Below are 17,662 nucleotides of genomic sequence, written 5' to 3'. Positions count from 1 at the left end.
TATGTGAGTCTATTTCTGAACTCTCTATTCTTTCCCATTGATCTATTTTTTTCTCTCTTTATGCTAATACTACACTATCTTGATTATCATTGCTTTATAGTAAGTCTTGAAATTGGGTAGTGGAAGTCCTCCAATTTATTTCTTCTTTGTTAAGGTTGTTTTAGCTATTCTCAATCCTTTGCATTTTTGTATAAATATTATAAATCAGCTTGTTACAAAACAAAAGCGTGCTGGGAATTTGATTGGTATTACATTGAATTTTTACATACAATGGGGAAAACTGTCATCTTAACAACATTGAGTCTTATGATCCATGAATGGACATATTTTTTCAGTTATTTAGGTGTTTCGAAGTTGTAGTATAGATATATATCTTCTGTCAAATTTATACCTAAAATTCTCATATTTTTAGTACTGTTATAAATGGTACTTTTTTAAAATTTTAACTTGTGGTTGTTTGTTGCTAGTATATAGAAATGATATTGAATTTGTATATTGATCTTGTATCCTGCAACTTTACCAAACTCATTTATTACAACTTATTAGTTCTAGCAGAGTTTTTGGCTGGTTACATCAGATATTCTACATAGATAGTCATGTTACCTGCAAATAAAAACAGTTTTAATTTTACCTTTCTGATTTAGATGCTTTATATTTCTTAGTCTTGCCTTAAAGCATTTGATAGAATCTCCAGTACAATGGTGAATAATAGTGATGACTGCAGATATATTCAATTTTCCAGAAGAGCTTGTATAAAACTGGTATCATGAGAATCATCAGAAATCTATGTTATCTACCTCAGAGATTTCCATACCAAAGAGTGGGAATGCAGGCTTCCCTCCTCCCTTACACTCACTCCTCAACTGTGCCATTTCTCTTAAAAGTTCCAGCCATGTTAGCCCCATTTAGTGACCTGGCCCTTACAGACAAGTGTTAAGTCAGGGAACAATGTATGCACTCCCAAAATTTTATTGAATGTCTGGTGAATATATAAAATGACCCCCTCATCATGTCCTGTTGGTCAATGGCTAGCCTCCAAAAGCTTGTCTCTTGTTCTTAGCTGAAGGCTCCAATAGCCAATTTCCAGACCAACAGGAAAGCTGCTGTTTGACACTTTATCTTATCTCGTAATATCAGCATGCACTGTTTTTTTGTCCTTTACCACAGGAAATGTTGTGTTTTCCTATTACCATGGGAAGTAGAACCAATGTTCTATTCCAATTACTTTTTCCCTTTTCAGGAATAACTAAGTTACCAAAGCTGAAGCTCTAACTTCTCTCACTCATGTATTCAAGCATCCAATCAACACCTATTTACTAAGTAGCACCAGGAAACAATCCAGGCATAGAGGATAAAGTGGTAAGAAAAATATACACTGTCTATTTTATTATCTTAAAAAACAGAAGGAATTATAATTCCAATAAGATATGACATACTAGGCTCAATAGTGGGCACCAGGGAACAATAAATCCAGAGGGCCCAAAGTAGGTCAGTGAGTCAAAAAAAGCATTAGCATCAGGTATTAGGCAGGCAAAGAGGTAAGGAAAGTTCCAGAGAGAGGAAGCAGAATGCTGAAAGGCCTTGTAGCTAAAAGAAATTGAGTGTAACACGTTGGGAGAAGTACAGAAATTCATGTTGGGTCTACTGGTGAAGACATGGGCAGAACAGTGGCTAAGTCACTCAGGGCCAGCTGAGGCAGCTTATGCACTGTACATACTATCTCAAAGACAGTAGAAGGACAACAAAGCTTCTAAACATGGAGATGATAAAATTAGGCTTTAGAGGTTTAATGACACAATTTGGCTATAGTGTGGAGAGTAGGCTAGAGGATAGAAAGATTTACATCAGGAAATCTATTAGGAGATGTTCGTAGTGACCCAGACTTGAATGGATAAAAGGCCAGATTGGTTAAGTTAGTGGTAGTGGACATAAGCAAACATGGACAAACCTGAGACATAGTTAGCAGGCAGTTTCAAAAGAATGTAGATTGCTAAATTCAATGTGAAGCCTTCGGGCAGGATGTTGGATGATTACAGAGATGTTAAAGATAACTTGGTTTCTGTTTCTAGCCAAATTTAGATATGAAGTACAGAAGGAAAACTGATGAATTCAGAATTTAGAGATTCAATGTGAAAGCTGAAAGCAAATAAATGTCGTGTGGCCAGTTGCCCATACGGCTTTGAAACTCAAAAGATGTCAAAGCTAAAAGGTATATTTGAAAACAATCATGTTTAATTTCCAGATTTCATCTGACATTATTTTTTATCTTTGTTATTTGCTTCTGCCTTTTAAATAATCTTTTAAAATTTGAGCTCCACGTTCCTCAGAAAGTTAAAACTAGAACTACCATATAATCCAGTAATTGCACTACCAGGTTATTTACCCAAAGGGTACAAAAATACTAATTCAAAGGGATATATACACCTCAATGTCTATACCAGCATTATCAACAATAGCCAAATTATAGAAAGAGCCCAAATGTCTATAAACTGATGAAAGGATAAAGATGTGGTATATATATATGTGTGTGTATACACACACACACACACACACACACACACACACACACACACAATGGAATATTACTCAGCCATAAAGAAAGAATGAAATTGGGGCACTTGGGTGGCCAAATTGGTTGAGCGTCTGACTCTTGATTTCGGCTCAGGTCATGGTCACAGGGTCCTGGGGTCAAGCCCTGCATCAGGCTCCTCACTCAGCCCAGAGTCTGCTTGGGATTCTCTCTCTCTCCTTTTCTCTCTGCCCCTCCTCCCACTCTCTAAATAAATAAATAAATAAATAAATAAATAAAATCTTTTTTAAAAAAGAATGAAATCTTGTAATTTGAAATGACATGGATGAAGCTAGAGAGTATAGTTTATTATACTTAATGCTAAGTGAAATAAGTCAGTCAGAGAAAGACAAATATCATATGATTTCACTCACATATGGAATTTAAGAAGCAAAACAAATGAGGAAGGTGAATAAAAGAGAGAGAGGCAAACCAAGAAACAGACTCATAACTATAGAGAACAAACTGATAGTTCCCAGAGGGAAGATGGGGGTGGGGTGGGGATGAAACAGGTGATGGGGGTTAAAGAGTCCACTTGTGATGAGCACGGGGTGATGTATGAAAGTGTTCAACCACTATATTGTACACCTGAAACTAATATAACACTATATGCTAACTAACTGGAATTCAAATAAAAACTAACTAAATAAATAAAGAAGTAAATAAATGTGAAGTCCATATCACTGACTTAGTTTTCTGGTACAGAATTTTTTAAAGATTATTTTCGAGAGGGAGAGGGGCAGAGGGAGAGGGAAAGAGAGAATCTTAAGCAGACTCCTCACTGAGCATGTAGCCCGATGCGGGGCTCAATCCCAGGACCCTGAGATCATGACCTGAGCTGAAACCAAGAGTCGGAGGCTTAACCAACGGATCCACCTAGGCGTCCCACTAGCACAGAATTTTTATTAAACATGCAACCCATCTTTACCGAATTCCCCTTTCATTTTATCCGTTTCCCTCTTATGTCCTTGTTATCAACAGAGGTATATAGTCTATATGATGTGGCTTTGATTGTACTGAGGCTGTCCAACAGTTTCCAAATTCACTTCGGGTTTCTATTGTAAAGCATTTTTCAGAAATACGCTCATTCATTTCCTATTGAGGATATTTACTTTTCAGTGTAATATAATCGTTTTTTTTTTTTTTTTCAGGAGCCCTGAGTTAATTTGCCCTCTTACTCATTCTCAGCCAAAAAAGTTCTCTTATTTTTTTATTCTCACAGAAATTGATCATAGGAAAAATAATCTAATGTATGTAGCTTTGGGAGGACATGTAAGAAACACCAATAGGAAAAGGGGAAAGATATCGGAAAGTGAAGTCATTAATAAAGGCTGCATTATCAAACCAGTCACCGCTGTGAGTAAATCCATGGGAAAACTCTGGGAACCTGTGCACGCACAACTTACACCTGCAGATTATTCCACCTGTGGAGCCAGGGAGCTCTGAATGATGTTTGGTGGGCTGCTGTCACACTTCTGGGTAGACTTCCCTTCCACAGCTTGGGTGAAATCTGCCAGGTAAAGAAATGTACATATTGGCAGTTGGAGACCCATCAAAGGTCACTGAAGTGTTAAATCCTGGGGAACAGACTCTACTACAACAAGTCACTTTTTCCCCCAAAGTGCAAGGGGTATGGATGTCTCTTTGTTCTCTTTACCTCTTGTTCTGTTTCACCCCAAGTGGATGTACTGCAGTGCAATTCTGATGAAAACAACTTAAAGCTAACATCAGACTCCACAGTTAAAGGCTCAGTATATTCTAGACTGAAGTTTATGTCCCCCCCAACCAAATTCATATGTTGAACCCTAACCTCCAGGGAGGCTATATTTGGAGATAGAGTCTCTAAGGAAGTAATTAAGATTAGATTAGGTCATAAGGGTGGGGCCCTGATCCAATAGGATTAGTGTCCTTATGAGAAGAGGCATCAGAGAGCCCACACTCAATTTTACTCCCTTTCTCTCTCCCTTTCTTCCTCTTTCTCCATCTCTATTCCTCCCTCTTTCTCTCTCCCCTTTTTTCCCTGTCCTCCTCCCAGTAAACACATGAAAAGGAGATCGTACGATCACACAGTAAGATGGCAGCCTTCTACAAGCCAAACCAAGACACCTCAGAATGAAAGCTATTTGTCAGCACCTTCATCTTAGACTGTCCAGCTTCCAGAACTATGAGAAATAAATTTCTGTTGTTTAAGCCACCCAGATGGTGATATTTTTTTTTATGGCAGCACAAGCAGACTAACATACCTCCATAAGACTGCCCTGGCATCAGACGCCAGACACACTTCAGGAGTCCCTTGGCCACCTGCACTTCTAACTCACTATAAATTCAAGGGCTTCTATAACCCCCTCAGGTTCAATAATTCACTAAAATGACTTACAGAGCTCAGTCAAGTGTTAATCTTATGATTGCAGTTTTAATATAAAAGATACACATAGGACAATGTCTGGAAGGGAGGGCAGAGCTTCCCTACACTTTTCTGTGGAGTTGGGGCATGTAACCCTCCTGGCCAAGCAATGTGTTTTCCACTGAGCTTCAGTGCCTGGAGTGTTGTTTATCAGGGTTTCCTTATGTAGACATGACTGATGGACTCATTCGCCATGTGATTGAACTCATTTTCCATCCCTCCATCTCTCTCTGGACGTTGAGAAGTTGGTTAATACCACATGGCTCAAGCTCCAACCTTCTCATCACATGGTTGGTCTTTATGGCTTAGCATCTGCCCCAACATGAGTCATTCATTAGCAAAAAACATCAAGACCCACTATAAATAAAAAGAGCTCCTATACTCAAGAAGTTACAAGGATTTAGTATCCCTTCCAGAAGTTAGGGACAGACCAGACAAATTCTTTATTATACCACCTCTCCATGTGGAGACAGTCAAATCTCCTTTGATCAGATCTGGAGGGAGAGCTGTTGTGTATTACCACTAATTTCTCATTTTTCCTTCATTTAGTGTATTTTCAACTAAGAATCTTTCTGTGTCTACTACCTGTTTTAGAAAAAAATGGTATACATTAAAACTGTGTTCTTTTCTGTAAAAGACACCACCAGGAGAATGAAAAGACGAACCACAGACTGGGAGAGAAAATATTTGCAAAAGACACATCAGATAAAAGACTTGTATCTAAAATATACAAAGAACTTTTAAATCTCAACAATAAGAAAACAAACAACATGATTAACAAATGAGCCTAACATCTAAATGGATAACTCACCAAAGAAGATATGCAGGTGGCAAATGAGCATATGAAAAGATGCTCCACATCATGTGTCATCAGAGAAATGCAAATTAAAATGAGATACCATTACACACGTATTAGAAGGGCCAAAATCCAAAACAATGACAGCAAAGTTTGGTGAGGATATGGAGCAAAACAAACCTCTGGTTCATTGTTGATGGGAATGTGAAATGGTACAGCCACTTTAAAAGACAGTTTGGCAGTTTCTTACAAAACTAAACACACTCTTACCATATGATCCAGCATTCATGCTCCTTGGTATTTACCCAAAGAAGTTGAAAAACTTATGACTACACAAAACCTGCACACAGACATTTATAGCAGCTTCATTCATAGTTGCCAGAATTTGGAAGCAAGCAAGATGTTCTCCAAAAGATGAGTGGATAAATTGTGGTGCGTCCAGACAATGGAATACTATTAACTCTAAAAACAAATGAAGTATCAAACAGTGGAAAGACATGGAAGAAGTTTAAATGCATGTTACAAAGTGAAAGAAACCAATCTTTCCTTCCCCTTTTCCTATTGGTGTTTCTTACGTGTCCTCCCAAAGCTACATACATTAGATTATTTTTCCTATGATCTGCATCTGGTATGATTCCAACTATATGACATTCAGGAAAGGCAAAACTATGGAGACAGGGGGAAAAATCAATGATTACCAGGGGTTAGAAGGGAAGGAGGGGTGAATAGGTGGAGCACAGAGAATTTTTAGGTCAGTGAAAATACTTTGTATGAAACTACAGTGATGGATACTTGTCACTATACATTTGTCCAAACCCATAGAATGTACAATATCAAGAGTGAATCCCGGCCTAAACTACAGATTTTGGGTGAAAATGAGGTATCAGTGTAGGTTCATCAGTTACAACATATGTACCACTCTGTTGATAGATAGTGTTGATAATGGGGGAGACTAGGCAAGTGGGAATAGGGAGTATATGGGAAATCTCTGTATCTTCCACATAATTTTGCTGTGAACCTAAAACTCCTCTTAAAAATAAAGTCTGTAAAGGAAAAAAAAAGCAATCTGTATCTCCAGCCTACCCTACTTCTTCTAGGACTCCTGTTTTTGAAAGCTCCAAAATAAATACAGAAATATTAAAAAGGAAGAGCACCTTTGCAGGAGAAGGCAGATCTCCTTGTTTTCTGGCTGGACATGGACCCAGGTTACTGAATGAAAGTTAAGCCACCAGAGAAGCACAATGTGTCCTGCTATTTTCTTTCAAAAAAGTGGATTATTTTTTTTCATGATTTTTCTCCATCCTGATGAATTGCCTTTATTTTTCATAGAAATTTTCTCCAAGATTCTGAAAACAGGTTGTCAGTCAGTTTTAGTTTTCAGGAGTGATATATATCTTTCTAACTTTAATAAAAAGTTAGGAGAAGTTGAGTAAGAAGATAGGAACCAAGTACCATTTCAAAATACAGCTCCAGCTACTACATTTGAAATGGCTCCTTTAAGAAACTTCACAACATCTAATCCTATATCATTCCAGCTTCTTACATCTCTTAATTGTTAACATGTTCTGGCTTGTCTCTCACTAAAAAGTAGGTATGGCATAGTTAGCTGATAAAATTTCATCACATAGACGTTCTCTTCCAATGTATCACTTTGCTGTGAACTCCGGTAAACTAAACCTACGTACGAGGGAGATGTGGATTTCCTTCCCAAAAAGCATCAAGGTCATATTTGACATCAGGCTTTTCATGCCAATATATTTTCTTTGCTTATTTTTATTTTGCTTTGTTTTATTGTAAATCACAATTTAATACTATATCTATACATCAGTATCTGAGCTTATGTATAAATATAACCACATACAAACCCTACATCAACTTAACACTCTTCTTCCAAAATCGAATTCTTCACTGTAACTATCCTTGGAATGATCTGACAACTGGTGCCATATTCTGTTCAGATTAATCCTCTATAATGTCACCAATTTTGTATTCCAGGAGGATGAATTTGCAGCTAAGCATTAAATATTGTATCAGGTTATGTAAAACATAATCCATTGGGTTTAAAAGTGAACAATTATTTCAAACTATTGCCATGAACTGTCTCTACCTTATTTTCAGGAGACCATTAAGAGAAAATATTATGCACAAAACTGTTTTAAACAACATCTATTTCAGGCACTGTTAGGATCTTCTCAGAGACAACTGAAAGGATAATCATTTTTGTCATGTGAGAATACAGTGTTCTGTTCTAAATGGGTTAAGTGCATGTGGTGGTAGAACACAAAAGAAAGTCATAATGGGAAATATGAATGGAAGATAGTTTCGCTTTGAGCCCTACAACCTTATTTCATGAAAATAACAAATCAGTCCACACAGAAACTTTCTCTGACAAGTTGCGATTGGTCAACTAAATGTGAGTCTTTGAGTCAGTTCCTGGGCTGCCAGACATTAGAAGCTCTCTGCTTTCATTTTCTCAATCCATAATAATACTCATCCCCAAAAATGAGGCTCCATGAAGGTAGGTACATGTTATTCTTATTCTCTGTTTTATACCTAGTTTTTAGCATAGTATCCAGCATGTACTTGGCTCTTAATCAATAGACAGTAAATCCGCCACTCATTCGTTTAACAAACACTGACTCTGGTATAGGCACAGAGAGAGCCAGGTGAGACACTTACCATCAGGGCTATCACCACTTAGTGAGAGAGAGCAGAGCAAAGGAGGAAAGACGAAAGTAAGCAATCAGGATGATCCTCCATAATGGAGCTAGGTCTTGACTGCCATAGGAGCCCTAAGAAATGAACCACTGCTTATGCCTTAAAGAACTGGAAAACATACCCAAAGAAGATAAGAACTTGATTCTAAAGAATAACTGACATTTACCAGTTAGGAAAGAATGAGAAGAAGGATATAATAGACCAAGGCAACGACACACTCAATGACCCTAGTAAGGAGTTTCCCACGCTCATGCACCACTGGAAGTTCTTTGTGCAGCATGGTGTGTAGGGGAAGTATAACAGGAGATCATTAAAGTGAAGCGACCCTAGGCCAAATTGTGAAGGGCTTTGTGTGTCTCAACAAGAAGCCTGGCTTTTATCCTGTGGGTCATGAGGAGCCATCAGGCTTTTAACAGTATCAGAATTAGGGTATTGAAAGATGATCTTTGTGTTGAATGGTTTAGTTTAGAAAGCTTAAAAGGAAGACTAGTTAGAAAATCAGGCAATAAATCGATAAGTAATGGGGATATGTACTAATGCAACAGTAGAAATAGAAAATATATACAAGTTTGGAAGATATTTCAAGGGAAGAATAGTTAGGATTTGATGATTGAAAGGATTTTTGGACTATATGCCAAACACTGTTCTAGGATATAATGGAGAACGACACTGACAAAGTTTCCTGCTTTTGTGGAACTCATCATCTCTTAGAGTAGAAAGAGGCAGTAGATGGTGATGCTCTTAGCTCCACTCTTCAGGCCCTACCCCTCCAAATCCCAGCTGCACAGAATATTAATTGCTGACGCCCTTCAGCTGTGGCCCTCACTCTGCATTGCCCTCACCTGAGGTTTAAGCCCCTCTCAGAGGAAGACTATAGCTTAAGATTGGCTGATAAAGCGATATAAAAGCCCAGCCTTCCCCAACTTCCCTCAATTGAGAACAACGTCAGAGCTCCAGAGCTCTCATAGGACTGGCCAAAGCCTCCACTGAAACCACATTCCCAGTCAGTTTCTCTCTTTGCCCAACTATGCCTTCTTAAGTCCTTTACACGTTTAGTTCTCAATCACCAATAAACAATCTTCGCACAATTCGTCACCTTGAAGTCTATTTCCGGGGAACCCGACTGAATATAGTCAGGGCCAGGAGTGGTCTTTAGGAAGCCAATTTTAAAGTAGAATTAGGGAAATGGATCGTTTGCTAGAATCTGGTAGTAAGAATCTCATTGCTAGTGGTAGATGGAGTATGGCTAGGCCCTGGCTTGCTGTAATGGTGTAATTATTAAAACCATTGCCAGTGGTGATCTGGCATGAGACACGGGTGGAACAGGGCACACTAGCTAATAACGTGCCTGTGGTAGTTAAGACGTATGAGACAAACACCATAAAAACAACGGATTTAGGTGGCTGTTGCTGAATACCAATGACAGGGTCAGGATGATTAATAATCAATTCAAGACAAAATGTGAAAGTCCTGTGCATTTCAAGTTCCTAACTTCCTGAAGCTGGAGGTGGAAGAGAGCTGAAGTCTGGGTGATGGACTTAAAGTATAGCAGAGTTTCAGCCAAAGAAGGATTCTCAGCTCCGAAAGGTCTCTTACTCCAAGGCCAGAACCCTATTATGGAAAGAATAAGACATTACAATTTAGAATGGGAATATCTGTGAGAATGCAGTGAATATTGAACAACCATGATCTCCTGAACCTGCTGGGCCTGCCGCCGGGCCCACTCACCGTTGTTGGCCACTCACTCAGTGACCCCTTCTTGCTTGAAGATCATGCAGAGGCTTCAGATGAGGCAGGTGACTTACAAAACAATGCTTCTTCTGCTCAGGATCCGCACCTCCTGCTGACAATTAGACTAATTGGGGTCAAATCTGAACACGGATGTGCTGCTTCTGCTAAGGGAGAAAAAGAACTGCAAGAATCTAGCATTAACAATGTCATGGACTGAAATACTATATCCCCCTGAGGACGCTGGATACTGTATATAAACTGGCCCCCAAGGATGCTTGATACTGTACATGAACTGGACTCTGGGGGTGCTGAGCGAAAAGAAAACTACGTAAGGGAGAGTTTATGTGATGGGTGCACTCTCCAATGATAACACCCTGGCAAGGACCTCAGGAGAAATTTTGGGAGTGCTGCAAAGATAACACTTGGCAGTAACCATCACTTTTTCCAAGCTTCTAAATGAAGTAGAAATGCCAGAATTGCTATGGCAGTTCATGGAGCAAGGGATCCAAAGGCTCAGAAAAATGACATGTTCAATTGGAAAACCTACCAGATACCTCTATTTTTTAGAAGATCCTGAAGGACACCAAGACATGTAAGGAATGTGCTGGTGAGAGGGGCACCAGCATCCCTGAGAAGCTCATTGTGGCTGTTATGTATAGGCCAATAATTACGGTAGGAGATGTCATGCAGGACAGGTTAACCTGATATCAAGGAGGGTCATGGGACCTGGAAAAACAGAGACCAGCAGTGGCACTTAACAATCAGAAGCAATGAATAGCAAGGTCCACCAGCACTCCACTAGGAGTGCTGACACACAAAAGTACTGTTGTGATGGTGAATGGACCACAGTGATCCTAGAGGCAAGATGTAGAGACAACCAATAAGGAATTGCTTAATTTATACAATCAAAAAAAGATCCAGATGGATGATCATGATGCTGAAGACAATTACTCCAAGGAAGAGTCATGATCCCTTGCCCAGTTTTTATGTATGGCCCTTTCCCAGACCCTGAACCCTGAATGAGGGAGAACCTAGGTCCCTATGAAAAAAGGACACCACAGAGACTCCTTAGAAAGCATAGATAGTAATAATTCTCCTGTTTTCACTATCGAAGAGACCTACAGCTATTTATTTGGGAAACCACGCCCTAGGGAAAAAAGCAAACCTAGACCTTTCATTGATTGATGAACACAGAGCCCAAACTAACATTAAATGATGGGCTCCATATTGGTTATAATGAGTTTAAATATCTGCCTAAATGGAGATGTAGAATTAAAACTCAAAAGATGTGTTCAACAGAAGTAAAGTTACTAATTCCTGAATATTTCCTATTTTGCCCTTCCTTCCTTCTCTCCCTTTGTGCTTGCTCAGATTCTCCTTTGGGTAAAGAAGATAGATAATGAGCAAAGCCCAGAAAAGACAATGTAAATCAAAGAAGTGAAGTTAATCTACATCATAATGAACTTGGAGAGTAAAATAGAAAAAATTAGGTGGGCTGAATGGTGAGACAAGTTTTGGAGGGTTTGGAGTGAAGAGTGGAAAATGTTTGCAGTGTTTCAGGTAGCAAGTGCTATCTGCTACAGGATCCCCAAAGTTGCAAAACTGGAGACGAGACAATAGTTTAATCTGTGTTGTATATAGGCAACACTCCCCGCTTATGCATTTACTGAGAGGCTATTCACATAATTAAATAACTTTAATTATCTCAGAGCTAACTGACAACATTTTTAAAAAGTCAACGCCTTTGCTAAACAAGTCTACATAGGGTATTTTATTCTATTTTTATTTTAATGAGTGCATACTAAATGTTTGCATAAACATACACTGGATTGTTTGTATGACCACTTTATGCTAGGTGCTATTCATGTGATTTTAATGTCCATTTTCTTCTTGTGTTACCACTGAAGAGTACTACTTTAATTGTGAGCTAATAAGGGAAGGACAAAAATAAATAAATAAAACAGAACTGAACATCATATGTAATGTTACATTTGTACCAGGTGAAGTACAAATGCAATTACAATGCCCTGAACAAATAGAAGTTTTGCACTAGCTTGAAAAGAGAAAACTGGATGAGAAAATGAATTACCACACCTTCCACAATAGAAAGACATCCACATAAAAGGGTTCATGTCTTACCATCTTCAGCGTATTTCTCTTTCAAGTAGGGATACGGCAGTGCCATCAAACTAATATACTCTATCACATTAATGGTGCTAATTTTAAATCCATTATTTTAAAAAGTTTGTTTATAAGTTAAAATTTTCTACTTTTTAAAGATATCAATTCATGTCTGAGTATGTTTAAGGAACACTTTCATTAAAATAATTTACATTGATATGGGAAGAGAAAAAGAATTTTGCCTCTACAAGGGGTTGACTTTCACTAAATTTGAAAAACACTTGAATGCAAGTAGCCATATGCAAAGCTTGATGAACAAGTACTTTGAGAAGGGTATAGGCAACAGGGGGCAGCTGGCAAGAAGTAGAAAAGACATCCGAGTAGTTTTAGAATGAAGTAGAATATTGGGGAATTTCCAATCAAATCTATAAGCAGTTTTCTCATATCTAGCTTTTTGAATTTCAGATACCTCAAAGTTTTAATTCGGTAACATCCATTCATGTTTATGTATTTTCCCCATATCAGAAATTTGTTTAGCTACCGCAAATCATAATTTTGTGTTCTCTATGAGTGAGTACCACATTAATCAAATGTAAGAGGCATCTTGGTTCCCTTGGCAAGCATAGTTTAAAGTAATACGGTCATATTTTTAAGAATGTGCTGAAAGGGGTATTATAATGTTGTTTGGCTACTGGAGCATTTCAATTTAAACATCAATGGATCCATAATTTTAAATCACACCAAGCAACAGAGATGGTATTGCTAAGTAATCAATCCTTATTTGGTCATTTCTATTTATTTTTGAAAACTATTTGCCTCCCTTTAACTCTTAATTAATTTGTCACTTATCTGATGTGAATTTTTGAGAAATTACAGCATCCAGATCTTCAGTCTGGATGGAATTACAATAGGAGTTTTATCCCTACCCATCCCGTCTTATTTCTTCTCACTGTGCTTCCTCCTGTTCAAACCAAGCTCTAGCCAAATTGAAACCCTTCCATTTTCTTAATAGCATATGATCTCTCTAATCTTTTTTTTTAAAGATTTTATTTATTTCTTTGAGAGAGAGAGAATGAGAGATAGAGAGCACGAAAGGGAAGAGGGTCAGAGGGAGAAGCAGACTCCCTGCTCAGCAGGGAGCCGGATGTGGGACTCGATCCCAGGACTCCAGGATCATGACCTGAGCCGAAGGCAATCGCTTAACCAACTGAGCCACCCAGGCGCCTGATTGCTCTAATCTTAAAAATGACTTTCAAATGTTCACACAATTGAGTCCATCCCATCCAGCAGCTTTTTTCCAAGACTTAGATAGGGTGCCAGATTCAGCAAATAGAAATACAAAGCACTCACTTAAATTTGAATTGCAGATAAACAACAAATTGTTTTTTACTATAAGTATATCCCTTATATTGCATAGGACATGCTTATACTAAAAAATTTAAATTTTACTGGGTATCTGTATTTTTTCTGACAACCCTCTGGCTAGAGGACTCCTTATGCTACAGCTTTTAATTTTTTGTAAAGCATACCCCTTCCCTCTGGCATGGCTGAAAAAAAAAATACAGAAAAGCAAGACAGTGTCCCTAGACCTGGTCTGGTAGCCTTTGGTGTGACATCAACTTCTTTCTCTCTGTTGATATGCTGAATCCTTTTTCCAAATTAATTTCACAGCCTCTACTGGCATGTTGCTCAGTATTGTTTTCTAGATTCACAGTCTTCCAACCCACTGTTAGGCTCTCATGGATGAGATCTGACTTCTATCTGACATCCCTTCTAGAGTAGGCATGGAGGAAGAGGGATCCATCTCAAACTCAGGTTCCTAGGGCCAGAACTAGACATGGTAATGAGTGGGGCTAGTAAGTATGGCACAATGGTAGCCAAAGTCCAAGTCCTGTGTCAGACTGGGACTGCCAGGTGCACATATGAAGCATAAAGTTCAAGAGAAGAAAGAGAAAATAATGGGGGGAAAAGTGAAGCAATAAACTACAGGATCTACAAGAAGAGGAGCTCCTATGGAGTATTTATAATGAAACTCATTGTCAAGGAGAAAGTTGTTAAGAAGGCCAAGCTTATTTAGATAATTCACCTTCTAGTTTTGGATGCCCAAAGACAATGAAGTTCTATCTGCAGTCTTAGTCATAGCAAACACTCTTTTCCCAGGCAGTTCCTTGATCGCATAGCCCTAACTCCACTGGGACTAATACAATTTTAAAACCAGGACTATTTGGATTCTTTACTTATTCCCTACCCAGTCGTCCCCATTGTGCTTGACTCCCCCAGACCTGCACCCCTGCCCCAGGTCCACATGGACTTGGTCCTCATGGTTTACCGTAAGAATAGAAATGAGTCATGGCTTTGTGCTAGGCTAAAGATCACCACCACCTACTAGGTAACAGCTACCTATATTGAAATTATAATGCCTAAGAAATCACAACCAGATTCTAACATAGTGTGCTTTATAACTTTTATCCAAATCCCTGAAAATAAATTTATAAGCTGTTTATTTACTCCCAACAATAAGACATCTAAATAATGATTCTAATCAACCAAATAGAAAAGAAATAGGGGATAAAAATCTTGGTGAAAATGACTTCTGTTTCTTACAATGACTGACTGAAAATAACTAAGAAACTTGCAAAGTATGGGAAATTTTCCAGAGCAAGATGTGGGAGAAAATGAACTCCAGAGCCACACGCTAACATCTGGGGCTACTTGTGCACTTGTGGCACTTGCCAACTCTAGAGAGCTAGCTGAGAAGCTGAGAAGTGCTTTTAGCAGCTCAAATGATGGGAGAGATAAAAAATTAAAGTCCCATATATTGGTTTGGGAAACCAAAGAATTGAGGATGAAAGGTGAACTGGAATTAATTAACCAAGCTTCAAAAAGACTGCAGCCCTATTATTACCTCATCGAGTGGCCCAGAAAATCTCAGTTTCAGAAACTAGATTAAAGTGACCCCAGATTTCTCACAACCCTGTGAGCTTTAGATGTAAATAAAGTTCTCTCTAATAAAAGATAGCATCATCTGTGGTAGAATATTAGTGCTTCTCACTCACGTTTTAAATTCTCTTTTAGACACAGGGATGTTTCCATCCACTTGAATTTGGGAGTAGCCATGTGATTTTCCTGGGCAATGAAGTATTTAAAACCCAGTACAAAATTCTCCAGTATCTCTTGCTGGTCTTACAGATATGGCCGAGAAGGATAGAATAAAGGAAAGAAACTCTCAGAGGACACAGCTAGGGATGGCAAGGAACAATGAATTGGAGAAGACTTCCCAGGGAGTAGAATTATTTAAATCCTCGAAAAAGGGACTGTTGATATATATTTTCAGGATGATCAGCATCACTATGGCCCAGTGACTTCTGTAGGTCCCCCACTCTTCTTCTTTCAGAATGAAAATGCTTGTTGTAGTCATTCTGTCCCAGTTCCACAAATATATGTTGGTATGGAGCAGAAGATCAAAAGCTACCACATCTAGACATGATATAAAGACTACTACACATTACACTCTAATGAGGAAACTACCATACATCCCCCAAAGGTCCCGGATTTTCAGCTCAATGATATTACTGGAGGGGGTCTTTGAATTAGCCACCTTTGGGGAAAGAGTGGGTATATTTGATATTCAGGAAAGACAGTGAGCCTAACATTCAATGATAAGAAGAGCGGTCTGTAGTAGAAATTGATGCCTCTCCCCCCTATTTCCAGTTTCCCTCTCCTTCTGAGCCCATGGAAAATTATATTTCCCTGTCCCCTTGCTTTGACCAGTGAAATGTTAGTAGAAGTCATATGTGTATTTGCAGGTAGAATTATTTAAAATATAACTCTCTAATTTTTCCCCTATCTTGGCAAATTGCGGAAGCAGCTGTTAACATGAAAATAGTGTAAGATTAAAGCAAGCTAAAATGCTAAACTGCTAAATATGAATAATAGTGACACAGAGAATTACTTGGTCCCCCATGCATGAACAAAAAACAACTTCTTTTTAAGCCACTGAGATTTTGAATTTGTTACCACAACCTAACAAAGACTGACAGACACTTTAACTTAGACTCTAAATTATTTCTCATTTACCTTGCAAAGTAATAGTTTTATAGCATCTAGTTTTGTTTTGGTTATAGAACTCCAGACAGGATAAGGATGCCTGGGTGGCTCAGTCCGTTAAGCATCTGCCTTCGGCTCAGATCATGATCCCAGAGTCCTGGGATCAGGCTCCCTGCTCAGTGGGTAGCCTGCTTTTCCCTCTCCCTCTGCCCCTCCCCGCTGCTTGTGCTCTCTCTCTCTCTCTCTCTCTCTAAATAAATAAATAAATAAATAAATAAATAAATAAATAAATAAATAAAATAAATCTTAAAAAAAAAAAGAAATCCAGATTGGATAAAAGGGAAAAACCCAGATTACCCACAGTCATCACTATGAGGCATTTTGTCATCTTGTTGACTTTTTTAGTTCTTTAGCCTAGAGTGGAACAAGCCAATGTTTCCAGATGAATACAAGGCATAAAAGAAAAACTCCCAGAGGCCAAGGAGATATTATTGCTAATTAATAGCCACAGATACAAAATGTAATAAATTGTAATAATTAACCATTCCTTCACAGATTATTATGAAACTCAAGAGCTAACCTTCAGCCTGTTGGCTTCTCTTTGAAGGTAACTAGCTCAAGTTAACTTTCCATTTACCAATAAACCACTTGGGTCGTAGTTCAAGTGACTTTTTTTAAGATTCATAATTTACCTTATCAATATTTTCTCCAAGGGTGCTTTCCACATTAAATGATCAGCCTTGACAGTATATTAGAGTAGAACAAATGTGTGGTAGTTTGACAGAACCAAATTCAACCTGATTTTGTGTCTTCCTAACACCACAGTGAGAGCATTAGGTGCAGTTTAGGACTTCAGCAGATGCATTGCACTAGTTAGCCAATTCTTCCAGAGCCTCTCCCTTGACTTACTATTAAACACTAGTCTTTGAAGACTATTCTTCCTGTGTGTTAGGACAATACCTTTCATGCTATTGCTTATGTTCCACATATGAGTGAAATCATATGATAATATTCTTTCTCTGCTTGACTTACTTCACTTAGCATAATCCCCTCCAGTTCCATCCATGTCAATACAAATGGTGGGTATTCATCCTTTCTGATGGCTGAGTAATATTCCATTGTATATATGAATCACACCTTCTTTATACATTCATCTTTTGAAGAGCATCTTGGCTCGTTCCAGTTTGGCTATTGTGCACATTGCTGCTATGAACATTGGGGTCCATATGCCCATTCTTTTCACTACATCTGTATCTTTGGGGTGAATACCTAGTAG

Source organism: Eumetopias jubatus, unplaced genomic scaffold, assembly GCF_037043125.1.
Source record: "Eumetopias jubatus isolate StellerSeaLion01/CBP00866 unplaced genomic scaffold, mEumJub1_p1.0 scaffold_2, whole genome shotgun sequence".
NCBI lineage: Eukaryota > Metazoa > Chordata > Mammalia > Carnivora > Otariidae > Eumetopias > Eumetopias jubatus.
The sequence above is the reverse complement of the archived record's forward strand: the minus strand, read 5'-3'. Positions refer to the sequence as shown.